Source organism: Pan paniscus, chromosome 18, assembly GCF_029289425.2.
Source record: "Pan paniscus chromosome 18, NHGRI_mPanPan1-v2.0_pri, whole genome shotgun sequence".
Classification (NCBI taxonomy): Eukaryota; Metazoa; Chordata; class Mammalia; order Primates; family Hominidae; genus Pan; species Pan paniscus.
This window is the reverse complement of record NC_073267.2, coordinates 9,131,840-9,147,317: the sequence shown is the minus strand read 5'-3', so window position 1 is coordinate 9,147,317 and position 15,478 is coordinate 9,131,840.

Here is a 15,478-nt window from a genome sequence, read left to right as displayed (position 1 = left end):
ATGTAGAACAAGAGTTATCAAACCACAGCCCATAGGCCAAATCCAGCCCCACTGCCTGCTTTTATTATTCTTTGTTTTCTTTTTTTGAGACAGGGTCTCGCTCTGTCACCCAGGCTGGAGTGCAGTGGTGCAATCATGGCTCACTGCAGCCTCAACCTCCTGGGCTCATGCAATCCATGGCCAATCAGATTCAAGTCCCATGGCCAATCAGATTCTTCTTTGGGATTAGTCTCCAGATTTGGGGAGCGAGATGCTCTTGTTCTGTAGACTTCTTGGCCAGGAGGAAATAAGTCTGGGCCTTTGCCTGTCATGTGGTAAGAGCCTGAGAAACAGAAGCAAGCAGAGCTAATAGATTGGTAAAGATAGAGCCCTGATGATCTTCCAGCTCCTGGATACAGCCATGCCTGGAGCCAGCTGCACTTCTGCACTGCTAAACTACCCAGTTCCATGAGCTTTTTTGGCTTAAGACATTATGGGTTAGGTTTCTACAACTTGAAGCTGAATTCTTCCTAACACTGTATGATTTATTGAGCATTTGCCTTGTGCCAGAGATTATACTTAGAATTTAATAAGCATGTCTGATTAGTCATGGGTGAGTTCTTTACCTCTTGGAGACTTCATTTTCTGGTATGTAAAATGGGGGTGATCTTATAAGAATAGGACTGTTGTGAGGTTCAAGTGAAGCCAAGAATACAGAGTTCCTGGCACATAGTTGGCCCCCAATAAATGTTAGAGCATTTTCTTTGATGGGGGAATTTTGTGATTGATATCTTTGCATGTACTTTTGGGTACAATTGCCTCTTTTTTTTTTCCCTTAGGATAAATTCCCAAAGTGGAATTGCAGAATCAAAGGGTATTTATTTGTTTAGGTCCTTGACTCACTGGACCAAACCACTCTCCAGAATCATACCAGTTGTGTTAGTTACCTGTTGCTGTGGGTCAAATCACCATAAACTTTGTCACTTGAAACAATGCACATTAATTATCTCACTGTTTCTGTGAGTCAGGAGCATCTTGTCTGGGTCCTCTGCTTTTCCATCTTTCATGAGGCTGCAATCAAGTTGTCAGCTGGGACCAGTGTCTTATTTGAAAGGTCAATTGGGGAAGGAGCTTTCTGTACCTTTGGAATTTTCTGTACCTTTTGAATTCCAAGTCACTCATGTTGTTGCTGAATTAAGTTCCTCCAGAGCTGCTTACAGAGGGCCTCAGTTCCTTGCTGGCCAGACTCAGTTTCTAGCCATGTTGGCCTGTCCAACATGAAGTGAACAAGCTAAGAAGGCAAATAGACAGAGACCGCTAGCAAGATGACAATTACAAGCCCATGTAACATAATCACAGAAATGAAATCCCATCAACTTTGCTGCATTCTACTCATAGAATCAAGTTACAGAACTCAACCACACATTCACAAAGAGGGGATGAATACCAGGATGAGCAATCACTTGGGGGTTACCACTTTTTTTTTTTTTTTTAATGAATTGTGCTCTTTGTGTCCTAGCTAAGAAATCCTTGCTAACTCAAGGTCACACAGATTTTCTCCTATTTTTCTTTTAGCTCTATAGCTTTTGCTTTTACATTTAGATCTGGCATCCATTTACGGTTAATTTTTCTATATGGTACAAGGTAAGAACAGAGGTTTATTTTTACTTTTTCAAGTGATATCCAATGGAATGACATAATTTTAGTCATAAAGCACAAAATGGAAAACTCTACATGTAGGATGGTGAAAATTCTAATAATCATATCTTACATGTGAGTACTTACTATGTAACAGGCTCTGGGTAGGTGTTTTACCTGCATTATTTTATTTACTTCTCACAATGACCCAAATGGAGGTGGAACTCATTAAATATCCTCTCAACACCATGCAACTCATAAAATTAGAAACCACTCTTGACTGACATGTAATGACCTGTGAGATGTTTTGTTATAACAAAGCAAAGCATAGACTATACTGTCACCTGTGTGGAGAGAAATGCATGCACAGACAGATACACACACACACACACACACACACACACACACACCTCTCCAAAGCTATATTTGTCTGCATAAAACAACTCTGGAAAGATACAAAGAAATTGCTAAATTTGGTTGCCTCTGATTAGCTGGGCTCAGGAGAGGGAAGGGGACTTTTCACAGTATGACATTCTGTACCTTTTGAATTTTAAAACACATGCATTTTACAACTTGTGTCAATATTACCATATAAGGAATATATAAAATTAGAGAAAAATAGGAAGCGGTCTTCTTCCAAAGACCATACTCTTATCTACCATCCTGGCTTCCATTTCCATTCATACATATTTACATCTATCCATCCTTTTATAGTTTCATCTCTCTTTGCCTCTATATTTTCACCTGTTAACTGAGATAATAATAGTCCCTGCCTGGAAGGATGGCAGTGAGGATTGGGACCAAGCACATAAACACTTAAAACAGGGCCCTGCATTCAGAATAAGCTCAGTAGATGCTATTATCATTATTTTATTCATAGAAAAAGCATTGTAAAAGAAATGCACCTGACATGTTAATAGAGTCTTTTCTGGTTGTGAGATCATAGGTGACTTTTATTTTCTTATTTTCCGCAAAGTTTAAAAAAGTTACATACTATTTTTATAATAAGTATGTTTGCTCCTTCCCAGCCTGGACGACCCCAGGAGTCTCTGCTTACAAGTTCTCTGGGGGATTCTATTCAGACTTTAAGTAATGGCTAAGGTTGGAAAAGGCCAGGCTAGTCTGGCCTGTGTCTAGACAGTTTATTTCCCTCTCCTGCTGTAAAAAAAAGATGCTCCTTAATACTAGAAAATGTTTTTGAACAAAACCCCAGGCTCTGGGAGATCATAATATATCAGTGTGAGTTCATCAATTGCAACAGATGGTGGGGGATGCTGATAATGGGAGAGGCTATACAGGGATGGGAAGAAGGTACACAGGAAGTCTGGGTATCTTTTGCTCAGTTTTTCTCTGAAACTAAAGTTTTTCTAAAAAAACGGTTTATGTATTTATTTATTTTTGAGATGGGGTCACACTATGTTTCCCAGGCTGGTCCTAGGCTCGAGTGATCCTCCCGAGTAGCTGGGATTACAGAAGGCCATTATTTTAAGTGAAACAAAATTCAGAAACAGAACGCCAAATAGTGCATGTTCTCACTTGTAAGTGGGAGCTAACTAATATGTACACATGGACATAGACTGTGAAATGACAGACATTGGAGACTTGGAAGACTGGAGGCGGAAGGGGAGTGGGTGATGACAAATTGCTTAATGGATCCAATGTACATTACCCGGGTGATGAATGTACTAAAAGCCAAAACTTCACCACTAGGCAATACACGCATGTAACAAAGTTGCACTTGGATCTCTTACATTTATACAAATAAAAAAAAATTATTAAAAAACAAACAAGTGATGGGAGCTGTGGCTCACACCTGTAATCCCAGCACTGTGGGAGGCCGAAGTGGGCAGATCACCTGAGGTCAGGTGTTCGAGACCAGGCTGGCAAACATGGCGATACCCTGTCTCTACTAAAAAACAAAAATTAGCGGGGCATGGTGGCCGATGCCTGTAATCCCAGCTACTCAGGAGGCTGAGGCAGGATAGTTGCTTGAACCCAGAAGGCAGAGGTTGCAATGAGCTGAGATCACACCACTGCACTCCACCCTGGGCAACAGAGAGGGACTCCGTCTCAAAAACAACCAACCAACCAACGACAACAACAACAACAACAAAAACAAAAACAAGGCCAGGCGAGAGAGCTCACGCCTGTAATCCTAGCAGTTTGGGAGGTCAAGGTGGAAGTACCGCTTGAGCCCAGGAGTTCAAGACCAGCCTGGGCAACATAGTGAGACCCTGTCTCTACAAAAGTATAAAAATTAGCCGGGTGTGGTGGTGTGCCTGTAGTCCCAGCTATTCAGGGGGCCTGAAATGGGAGGGTTGCTTGAGCCCCGGGGGCAGAAGTTGCAGTGAGCCAAGATTGCACCACTGCCCTCCAGCCTGGGTAACAGAGTAAGACCTTGTCTCAAACATCAACAACAACAAAACAACAACAAAAAACCCTCTCCAGGGTCAGGGAGAAGAAAGAAAGCAGGTAGAGGAGGATGGCTAATGTGCTTGGATTAATAGGCCTTGATAATGCCCAGTTTTCAGACAGGAGACTGATCTCCAAGAAAGGTCCCAAACATTAAAATGAATTCCGGAATGGAGATCACCAGCTGAACTGTTGAAGCCCTTACTGAAGCTAGTATTTTTGCCTTGACATTATGGAATTACAGGGGAACCTGGCCTGGTGTGTTTTGGGGACGTCGCATGCATAGATGTCACTCTGGAGAGCCAGAGTGTGGCACTGCCACCCTGGAATGCCCTGTTTATCTTACAGAACTTGTCTCGGGTCCCTGTCCTTCTGGAAGCCTTCTTCTCTGGCCTGCTTTTGACTTCTGCATTGCCTTTTGTAGCACAGCGGAAACCAGACCCAACTCTCACAGCTCAGATAAACCTGGTTTCCAATCCCTGCTGCTTTTGTGACTTTGCATGCCACATTATCTCCCTAGGCCTCGGTTTCCTCATCTCTAGTGCAGGAGTGATCAAGAGTCTCTACCTTATTAGGGTTTGTGGAAGGCACAGTCATGGCCCACCAAAGATGTCCACATTTTAATCCCCCAAACCTGTGACTCTGTTACCTTACATGGCAATGTGACTTTAAGGTGGGATTGAGTTAAGGATCTTGAGGTGGGGAAATTATTCTGCACTAACTAGGTGGGCTTGGTGTGATCACAAGGTACCTTCTAAGAGGCAGGTAAGAGGGTCAGAAAAAGAAGATGGAAGGGTGGAAGCAGAGGTCAGCTTTGCAGATGAGGGAGGAGCCGCAAGCCAAGGAATGCAGGTGGCTTCTAAAAGCCAGAAATGGCAAGGAAATGATTTCTCCCCTGGAGCCTCCAGATGAAGCAGAGCCCTCCTCACACCTTCACTTTAGCCCAGGGAGCCTGATTTCAGACTCCCAAGCTCTAGAATTCTAAGAATACATTTGTGTTGTTTTAAGCCACAAAATGTGTGATAATCTGACACAGCAGCCATGAGAAACTAATATAGGGTTGCTGTGAAGATGAAATCTCACAGGTTATGGGGGAGAGTCACTGGGATGAAGGCAGGAGTGGGGGCTATGTGAACACCCTGGCATGGGAAGCCCTTTTTTATTTCAGCACTCAGCAAATGGTGGTTATCATCAAATTGTATTATTTTGACTTATTTTTAGGAATACAGGTGTGATACATTGTTACATGTATTTCTTTCCTTTCCTGTTCTCTGCAGGACACTGTGAGCTCCCTGGAGGACGCAGAAGACCTTGTCCTATTCCTGTTGTATCCTTAGTGCCTGGCATATAGTAGTTGCTCAATAAAGAAGTGCTTTAAATACATGGACAGATTTTTAGACGTTTATGTCTGACTTACGTAGGCCTGAACAAGAGGGAACAGGATGAGAGGAGCTCAGGAATGAAGGTAACGGTGATGATGGTGCAATGACAATATTGGGGTTGACAACAGTGATAGTCATCACAACAGCACCACTTACTAGACGTGAATGCCTGCTATGTGTCAGACACTGGTTGCAGCCATCATCTTTCATGAACCCAACAATCCTGGGAGGCAGATATTGTTTCTATTAGAGGAGCTGTGGGGTCTACAGTCAGCATAATGGGCTCTGGAGGAAGGCTGTGGCTGGGCTGAACCAAGAAACCTTTCTTCTTGTCTTTGGTGAGGGCTTGAGTAACTGTTCTATTTCTTTTCTGGGTCTCACTTTTCTTCTCTGTAATATGATGGGCAGATGCTAAGGGTTCTCCCAGCTCTGTGGTTCTAGTGATTTGCCCCTTCCTGGATCCCCACCAAGCAACAGTAGGGAGAAGGACAAAATCTGTCTCTCAAAGGCTGTCATTGCAGGCCTGGGCTGGGGGAGTGGGGTGCCAGTGGCCACAGCAGCAAGCAGTTTCAAGGCAACATGACTGGGGACACCTGGCTGACTCCTGTCCCCACACTCACCATCCCCTGTGATGTTCAGAATCGCTGTCAGTGAATTTCTAGCATAGCCTTTGTATGCCCTGGCCACGGAGGGCGCGCAGGGGTGGGCGGAGCTGGCTGGAGGCTGACGCTGGGTATTGATGTGGCAATTCTGGCTTTAACAATCTGTAGAGATGCTGACTCCTGGCAAACTGCAAATGCTTTCAGCGTGGAGGAGATGGGTAGGCTGTCTGCTGTCTGTGGCGCTGGACACAGAAGAAGGTGTCAGACCTAATTGTTCAGATTAATACCCGGGTAGCAACAACAGCCTTGAATTTGGAGCTAGGCCTGTGTTTAAATGCCAAGTCCATGCCTTATTAGCTGTGTGACCTTGCTGGGTCAAACTCTGAGCTGCCGTATGGTGTTTCGTAGGAGAGGGACTTGAGCTAATAGCTGGAGCTAATGTTTACTAGCTGTTTTTATGGGCTGCCTGAGACTCTGCTCAGGACTTGGCATGAGTGATTCCAGGTCATGTCCTTATAATCTCACAGTCAGGATTATCTTTATGTCTTCTCTTCTTTCACTGTAGCCTTGACCTCCTAGGCTCAAGTGATCCTCCCTCCTCAGCCTCTTAAGTAGCTGGGACCACAGGTGCTCACCACCACGTCCAGCTAATTTTTAAATTTTTTACTTGTAGAGAGGGGGTCTTACTATGTTGCCCTGGCTAGTCTCAAACTCCTGGGCTCTAGCCATCCTCCATGCCTTGGCCTTCCAAGATCCTAGGATTATAGGTGTGAGCCACTATGTCCAGCCTGTCATATATTGTCTAATTTAATTTCGACGATAACTCTGTGAGTTTGGTATCGTTACTTTCATTCTTCTGAAGAGGAAAATGAAGTTCAGAGGACTAAAACTGTTGATCAGTGTCCCTTGGCAAATAAGGGGCGGAGGTGGCATTTGAAGTGAGGTTTCTTTGATACTTCAATTCTTTCCACTGTATCTCTCACATTAAGCTATTGTCAGGCCACACGAGTTAATATTGACTGAGGCCAGGCCCCGTGGCTCATGCCTGTAATCCTAGCACTTTGGGAGGTCGAGGCGGGTGGACCCCTTGAGGCCAGGAATTTGAGACCAACCTGGCCAACATGGTGAAACCCTGTCTCTACCAAAAATACAAAAATTAGCTGGATGTGGTGTTGGGTGCCTGTAATCTCAGCTACTTGGGAGGCTGAGGCAGGAGAATCACTTGAACCCGGGAGGCAGAGTTTGCAGTGAGCCGAGATCACATCATTGCACTCCAGCTTGGGCGACAGAGCGAGACTCTGTCTCTAAATAAATAAATAAATATTGACTGAGTATCTCTTACATGTTAGTCTTGCTTTATGCTCTTTTACCGAAATGCATGAAACCAATCCCACATTCAAAGCATGGCTTTGAAGTTAGACAAGCTTGTGTTTGAATCCTGGATCCTGTACTTAATAGCTGTGTGATATTGATTCACTTACTCAACCTCTCTGAGCCTTGGTGTTCCTATCTGTAACATGGTTGCATTAGGCATACTTTTCTCCCAAAACTGATGTGAAGGTTCAAACAGGAATGTGCCTGATGTGCCTGCCCCATTGTCCAATCCAGCACATATCAGCTATCACTGGAATAGATTCCTAGAGAAGGGCTTTTACTAGCCCTTCTTACAGATGAGGAAACTGAGGCCCAGAAAGGAGAAGTAACCAGATCAGGACCTTTCAGCAGGCTAGTGGCAGAGCTGGTGCTGGAACCCAGCTGTCCTGGTTCCCGGTCTAAATTCTTTCCCTTCGGCTGCGTGATACCTGAAAGAAGCTTCTCTCTGGCTGAGGATTTTTATTCCAATTTGGGAAGAAGTTTCCCAAAAGAAAGAGAGCTCAGACCCAGGCTTTATCTCTTGGTGTTATGCCAGGTGGGTAATGGCAAAATTAGACCAGTGGGTTACTGATCTCTTTTCATTCTAAGCTAATTACGTCACCTAGGGTATGGAGAGTGGCAGCTAGCTCTTCTAGATGTCCTTAATGGACAGATAAAGGCTTTACACTTAAATGGTTATGCACAGGTCAGGTCCAGGGAGTCCAGTTCACCAGCAGAACATCATGACTTCACGAAACTTAATACAGAGAGGAGGCATTTCTCTCTAGTGCAGCAATCTTAATAACTGTACCACAACCCAGCTATATTTCTAAAGTCTTCAGCTGGTTCCTTACAGTTCCTTACAGCCCCACAAAATAAGCTCTGTACTTGCAAGAAGAGACTTTTTGCAGGATTCGTTTATTAAATCAACAAATTTCTATTACACACATACTGTGTGTCACATACTAACCCCGAAGCCAATGATGCCCATTGGATAGCACCAATGCAATCCCTGTCTGCATCAATTCACAATGCATTCCGTTGCAAATAGCAGACAACTCTAAGTTAATGGCTTAATAGATAAGGGTTCATTTTTATCTTGTAACAAGAATTCTGGAGGTAGGCAAATCAAAGATGGGGCAATGATACTATTGGGTGTTCATATGTTCACTCAATGGAGAGTTGCAAAGTTCAATGATACTATTGGGTGCTCAGGTCTCTGCCACTTTCTGTTTTTGCCATCACGGATGGTTTATCCTCGTGTTTGCAAAATAGCTGCTGCACTTCTAGACATCACATTTACATTCCAGATGGACAAAAAGCCTTCTCCCAAGGCCTTGTCGTTTTGCTTGGGGGAGCCATTCCCAATAGACTCTGTGTCTATCTGATTGGTCTGAATTATGTCACATGGCCACTACTGGCTGGAACGGATCTAGAAATGTGAAAGGGAAGTGAATCTGAATGGTGTTGAGTGAGCCATCCTATAGTATCTACCATATTGCCTGAATGAGGTTTATAGTCCAAAGGAGCAGACACGTAGCTAGCAAATAACTTCATTGTTAAGTATTCCTTAATTACTATTAGGAAGGTCTCTTTGAAGGTGTAAGAGCGCTAGATAACAGATCTTAGGTTGGGTTTTTTGGAAGTAGACCCTGAGATAAGGATTTAAGGGCAAGTAATTTTTTTTTTTTTTTTTTTTTTTGAGATGGAGTCTCGCTGTGTCACCCAGGCTGTGGTGCAGTGGCTTGGTCTTGGCTCACTGCAATCTCCACCTCCCAGATTCAAGCGATTCTTCTGCCTTAGCCTCCCTCCGGAGTAGCTGAGACTACAGGCATGTGCCACCACACCCAGCTAATTTTTTGTAGAGATGGGGTTTTGTCATGTTGGCTAGGCCATTCTCGAACTCCTGGCCTCAAGTGATCCACCTGCCTCGGCCTCCCAAAGTGGTGGAATTACAGGCATGAGCTACCATGCCTGGCCGAGGGCAAGTAATTTTATTTGGAGGGTTATCCTAGGATGCCCTGGTACAGGAGTGGGGAATTGAGATGCAGGAGGGAGAAGAAAAGGAAATCAATATAAGATGTGCTATTGAGCAGGTCACCACTTTGGGGAGCTGCAACTTAGTCTCCCTGGGAACCTCTGGGAGCCAGAGTAGAACATGCTCAGAGCTTTCCCCTGCCCTAACGGGTGAGATCACTGGGGGCTATTTATCCTCCACTCTATTCCCTTTCACACTGGTATTTCTCCTAGTGAAAGCCTTGTAGATCTAACCCTGTCTGTGTCTGCTTCTTAGAAGACCTGAAGTAACACAGGCTGGGAGTGGGGACAGGCCTCAGGTAGGATTGCCTTAGCAAATGCAAAGCCATAAAGGAGCTGTGGGAAAAGGAATGACATGTTCTGAGTTGTGTTTCATGATGACCATGCAGGCTCTTGTAAGAATGGATGGTCATAGTGGCAGTGTGGCAATGGCAGACAACAGCAGAAGCAGGGACACCAGTGTTCAAGTTATCAATAGCTGTGTAACAAGCTACCGCCCAATTCTCCGGCTTAAAACAACTGTTTTATTTTGTTAATGCTTTTCTGGTTTAGGAATTCAGGAAGGGCTCAGCTGGGTGGTTCATCTCTAATCCATGTGGCAGCAGATGGAGCTGCTGGAGCTGGAGGGTCTACTTCCATGATGGCTTCTCCACTCATAAGCCTGGCACCTTGGTGCTCCCTGGCCCCACCCACCCACTCTCTGGCATCTCATCCTCCAGCCTTTCTTCATGGCCTGGGCTTCTCACAGAAGGGTGGTCTCCAGGAATTTCCATCCTTATGTGGTAGCCAACTTCCAAGAGATTGAAAATGGAGGCTCCCAGGCCAGTTAAGGGTGGCGCCTGGAACTGGCCCAGCATCCCTTCTGCCAAATTCCACTGGTGAAAACAAGCACAGGCCTCCTCAGCTTTGAGGCAGTGGAGAAGTACAGTCATCATTTTGCTGGAGAGTGGCAAAGTCCACTGGAGAAGAGCCTGTGTCATGGGCAATATTGTTGCTACCATGTTTGGAAATGACAGTTGGTTATAACCAGGTAGGAGGTTTTGTAGCATCCAGGCAAGAAACAATCATGGTTGGTATTAATGACACGACTGTGAAGATGGAGAGTTGCAGATGCATAATACATTTTGGAAGTAGAACTGATAGGAGTTGGTGATGTCTTGGTTGTGGGCCTTTCGGGTGAGAAGAGCGCTGAATGGCTTCCATATTTCTGTGAAGGCAACAGAGGAGATGATAGCTCTGTCTCCTGAGGAGGTAATGCCCTGAGATCGAGAAGGAGATTAACAGTTCAGTTCTCAGGGCACTCATGGGTGGTCATCTGTTGAGTCAGACAGTTATTCCATCTCTGCAAAGTTATTGACCTTGGGCAAGTTGCTCAGACTCTGAACCTCAGCTTTTGCATCTGTAAAATGGGCATGCATAATCTTTCTGATTGCATAGTTGTGAGGACTTTGTGGGTGTGGCAATGACCTGGGGTGGATGCTTTTTTTTTTTTTTTTTTGAGATAGGGTCTCGCTCTGTCACCCTATCTCCGCCCCCTAGGGTCTCGCTCTGTCACTGCAAACTCCGCCCCCTAGGGTCACGTGATCCTGCCACTTCAGCCTCCTGAGTAGCTGGGACCACAGGTGCACATCACCACTTCTGGCTTTTTTTTTTTTTTTTGTATTTTTAATAGAGACGGGGGTCTCATCATGTTGCCCAGGCTGGTCTCAAATTCCTGAGCTCAAGTGATCCTCTCGCCTTGACCTCCCAAAGTGCTGAGATTACAAGTGTGAGCCAATGTGCTCTGCCTTAGATGCTTAATTGATGCCCCCAGGTTTCCCTGATGACTCATCTGGGCTCAGTCTGGGCTAGGACAAACTGTCTAGGCCACAGAGTTTTCTGGGAACTGGGAAAGGGGAAGGGAATTCATGGACTTATTGAACATCTACTGTGTTTCAGACGCTTTTTATACATTGTCTTATTGAATCCCTCTGCAACTCTATATTTAAGATACATGTAGAAATAGGGAAACTGAGGCTCCAGGAAAAAGGGACTTACTCAAATTCACATGTTGGTGAGTAAAAGAGCTGACAGCCAAATCCAGGTCTCATTAATTGTTTTTTAAATATCATTTTTTCCCTGTGATGCCTCAGTGCTTCATAATAAGAGGTAACCCTTCTTCCCTACACCCTGATACCTCCCTCCCTCTTCCTTTATTCCTTCTTTTTAAAAAATAAATATTTTTTATTTATTTAGGGACAGGGTCTGACTGTGTTGCCCAGGCTGGAGTACAGTGGCATGATCATAGCTCACTGCAGCCTCAAACTCTTGGACTAAAGCAATTCTCCCACCTCAGCCTCCCAAGTAGCTGGGACTACAGGTGTGCCATCACACCTAGCTAATTTTTTAATTTTTTTTAGTAGAGATGGAGTCTTGCTATGTTGCCCTGTCTGTTCTGGAACTCTTGGCCTCAAGCGATCCCTCCATCTCAGACTCCCAAAGCATTGGGATTACAGGCATGAGCCACTATTCCCAGCCTTTTCCTTCTCTTTCTTTTAATATTTCCTCTTTTCATTCTTAACGTGTATTTCCCTCCACACTTCTGAAAGTGCTTCCCACTTATCTTATTTTTTGAGACAGTCTCACTCTACCACATAGGCTGGAGTGCAGTGGCGCAATCCCAGCTCACACCAACTTTTGGCTCCTGGATTCAAGCGATTCTCCTGCCTCAGTCTCCTGAGTAGCTGTGATTACAGGTGCCCGCCACCACGCCCAGATAATAGATAACTTCTCTGGGCTCAGACAGCTGTCAGATGCTGATTTAAGACTCAAAACCAGCCTCTGCAATCCCTGATGAATGTTGTGCTCCCCCATGCTGTAGTGAGATAGCACGGTGCCTGGTGTAGCCTTAATCTTAAATGCTGTGGCTTGTTTGGATCTGGCCTTGGGAGCTTTCAGGTTTTATCATGCTTCTTCAGTTGACTGGCTGAGTAATGATATTACATGATGTTTGATGTGCTCCTCTCCTCCCCAGAATCATAAAAAACAATTACTTTCTGTTCCTTTTAGAGTGACTGAGCATGATTTAGGTGGAGTACATTAAAACCCTCAGGGAAAATACAATTTCGAAACCTATAAGGTTATGTGTGCCTAGGAGCCTGGAAGAAGGTCTCCTTGTATAGATGAGGAACGTGGGACCCAGTGAAGGGACAGGCCCATGGTGGGTGCAGGGGGCATCCCCTGTTTTGGCCTGCCATTGTCCATTCTCTTGGTTCTCATAATGGCACCTCACTTTTTCTTGCGGGAGCCAGCTAGGTTTGCTGGGTACATCTGGTTAAATTTTAACTTCAGATAAACAACATGAAGTTTTTCTAGTATACCTCAAGTATTGCATGGGACATACACTGAAAAATAATTCACCATTTATTTAAAATTAAAATTTAACTGGATTTCCTATATTTTTATTTGCCACATTTAGCAATCGTAACGTATTTCAGCTCAAATGGCTTAAAATAAACTTTTACTTTAAATTCAAGGGTACATGTGCAGGTGTGTTATATAGATAAACTCATGTTACAGGGGTTTGCTATACAGAGTATTTTATCACCCGGTATTAAGCCTAGTATCTATTAGTTATTTTTTTTCTGATCCTCTCCCTCCTCCCACTCTCCACCTTCAGGTAGGCCCCAGTGTTTGTTGTTCCTCTCTATGTGTCCATGTGTTCTTATCATTTAGCTCCCACTTGTAAGTGAAAACATGCAATATTTCGTTTTCTGTTCCGGTGTTAATTTGCTAAGGATAATGGCCTCCAGCTCCATTCATGTTCCTGCAAAGGACATAATCTTGTTCTTTTTTATGGCAGCATAGTATTCCATGGTGTAGGGTACCACATTTTCTTTATCCAATCTACCATTGATGGGCATTTAAGTTGATTCTATATCTTTGCTATCATAGTTGGACTCAAATATTTAGGGTGGGTCTGACTTCTCCCACTCTGGCTCCAAGAGTAGACGGGAGACCGAGGCTTGGCCAATTAGCACATCTGGTCCCTTTGAATGATAGAGATTGATTCAGAGATTGGCAAATGACCAAAAACAGGCCAATGAGATTTAATTCTGGGGATCTGGCACTATTGAGAGAGAGATTATTTCTTTTTCTTGGAGCTGCTAAGCTGTGAAACTGGCTCCTATGATTGAACAAATGAGAGCCTGCTTGAAAAGTGAAGTCAAGCAAGAGGAAAACAACTGAGAGGTGGCAAGAAGAAGAGAATCTCAAAAACATTGTAAGGCCTCCTGGGATCAGCCTCAACTGAATTTTACCTGCATCTCTCAAGTCGACGGTGAGGACTATTTTAATGATGGTGGAAGTAAAGATAACAGTAGTAGTGTGATGGAGGTGACAGAAAAATTATCAGTGATGACGGTTTTGGAAAAGATCTATCTTCATCAAGTTAGTGGTGGAGGGGTGATGAAACAGAATGGTCTGCAGAATCAAGGGAGAGTGTATTCTTGCTGGTGATAGCTCTGCCAGGGTGCTGATGCCCTTGATAATGAAGATGAGGATGACAGTGATGTAGATTAAGGTGGTATTAGGAAGGAAGAATAAAGGGAAAGGATGACTTTCAAACCCAGCCTATCACCGAGCCCTATCAATTCTACTCCCTCAACTTTTAAAAACTCTATCCACTTCACTCTCTGCTCGCTGCTGCCCCCACCCTAGCCCAAGTCAGCAAGATCCTGCTGCTTCTTCTATGATGTCCTCCTAACTGGCCTTCTTGTTCCCTTTCTTGTCTCTCTATATTCTATATTCCACACTACAGCAAGCATAGTGAGATTTTTTAATACGTAAGTTAGAACATTTTACTTTTGTGCTGAAAACGTTCAGTGGTTTGGACTAAAATTGAACTCTTTATCATGGATCTCAAGATCTGCATGACCTGACCAATTATTATACCCTCAATCTCATTTCCCTCTGGTTGCTCTTCCCTTACTACATTCTAGCCTGATGGCCCTTCTTTCAATTTCTCTAGAGTGGACCAAACCCCTCTATAAGCCATTCTCTAGACATGGATACTTTTATAAACTTCATGTCTCAGCATCAATGTCACTTCCTCAGAGAAGCCCAGTGAGATCTCCCCTCTGGTACTTTCTCTCATAGCACCCTGTCGTAAGCACGCTTTGATGATTCTCTTCCAACCTGACCAGCACTTACCAACTTCTGGACCTTGATACAATGGTCCCTTAAGAATGGATCACAGGAGTGCCAAGATTTTGATTCCTCAGCCATAAGGTCAGCATTGAGGGGCCTTTAGTAGCTGTAACTCCTGAGGATTGGTCATCCCCAGTATCTGGAAGCCTCTTCTATTAATGAGCCATGCAAATATAGGTATTTTCTCTGTGTCCTCTGCTTTGTAAAAGGCTGGGAAGCCTGAATCCTATATTTCTTAAGGGCAGGACTTGTTTTTGGATTGTTCATGCCTATATTCTTAACGTAGACTATAGCATCAGACACATAGAAGGTACCGGAAGTATTTCTTGAAGGAGTAAAAGGTTTTATGGTGGTGAAGAAGATGGTGGAATTGATAAGAGTGATGGTGACGATAAAGAGGAGAGTGGTGCTGGTGCTGGTGGTGGTAGTGATGATGATGGTGATGGTGATGGTGATGGTGGTGGTGATGGTGATGGTAATGACGGTGGTGGTGATAGTGGTAATGGTGGTGATGATGGTGGTGATGATGATGGTGGTGATAGTGGTAATGGTGGTGATGATGGTGGTGATGATGATGGTGATGGTGGTGATGATGGTGGTGGTAATGGTTGGTGGTGATGGTGGTGGTTGGTGGTGATGGTGGTGATGATTATGGTGATGACAATGGCAATGGTGGTGATAGCGATGATGGTGGTGGTGGTGATGGTGGTGATTGTGGTGGTGATGATGATGGTGATGACGATGGCAATGGTGGTGATAGCGATGATGGTGGTGGTGGTGATGGTGGTGATTGTGGTGGTGATGATGATGGTGATGACGATGGCAATGGTGGTGATAGCGATGATGGTGGTGGTGTTGATGGTGGTGATGGTGGTGGTGGTGGTGGTG